Here is a 1,131-nt window from a genome sequence, read left to right as displayed (position 1 = left end):
CTCCAACTCCTCGGGTCCGGGTAGACGGAGTGTCAACCCAGCATGCCTGGACTCGCTGAATATTGTCGCTTGAGTGGCAATCCCCTACGTGTCCCCTTGATGCTTCTTTCCTAGGGAATACAAAACGCACCTTCCCGTAGCTGTCCAGTTTTACGGAATCCGCGCTAGGCCTCTGATACGAAAACCCGGGAATACCGGTGAGCTGAGCGTTTGGAGACCGAGGATTGTGCCACGGCAGTTGACACCTATCCTTCCTCCGACCAGAGTTGTCCTCTTCGCCAGAATGGAATCTGTATGTTGACACGCCAGTCTCTTGATGATGGAATTAGTTGCCAGCCTCATTGGTAAGCAGGCAGAGGGTCTATTGACTGGTCGAGAGAATTGCCACACAGGATGTAAGGCAACTACGGGACAGTGAGATGAATCGATCTTGCCCGCGGGACGTGATAACGAGTGATACGTCGCAGAAACGTTTTGACTGCATGATCCCCAGAGCGTTCCTGAAAGCAAGGTCTGGCTTCAGAACAGTGAAACTCCAAGCTACCTACCCCGAGAGACGGAGTATGGAGCTAATTGAACAGGAAAGGTCTTTACTACTACGTACTTAATGTGTGGTCCTGAGACCATCAAGGGGCACTGTTGGCTACGAGCGATCAGTCGCTGGAGACGTAGGTAGAGCCCGGTCTTCTTACTGAACAGTTAGATGAATGTATCCTGTCCCGGAGGAGTACTTGAGGGATGACGGTAAGCAAGACTCTTCTCAAGAATGGGAGGAACTGGGACGAGGAAGTTAGGCCTCAGCCGCGGACAGTGAGAGGAATCCATCTTGAGATTTTAGTTGAGCTAATGGAAAAACCGCATATTTTAGGGGGGACACCTAGACGGCGCTATCGTAGCTGCAATTGGAAGAGTCACCACTGGACAGCCAGATGAATGTCTCCTTGCTCGAGAGACCTGCCCATGAAAAATCGAAGCATCACGAGTCATTAAAACTCGTCGGTGCTTTAGCTGGAAAGTACCACCAACACGTGAACAACGACACCATTCACGACATTCGAGAGGGATACTGTGGGGATAGCCAACGCTACAATATTCAGCTGGCTAGAAAGCGTTGTTTGTTTGACTCATGGT

This window comes from Cystoisospora suis (genome assembly GCF_002600585.1).
Source record: "Cystoisospora suis strain Wien I chromosome Unknown contig_659, whole genome shotgun sequence".
In the NCBI taxonomy this organism is placed as follows: domain Eukaryota; phylum Apicomplexa; class Conoidasida; order Eucoccidiorida; family Sarcocystidae; genus Cystoisospora; species Cystoisospora suis.
The sequence above is the reverse complement of the archived record's forward strand: the minus strand, read 5'-3'. Positions refer to the sequence as shown.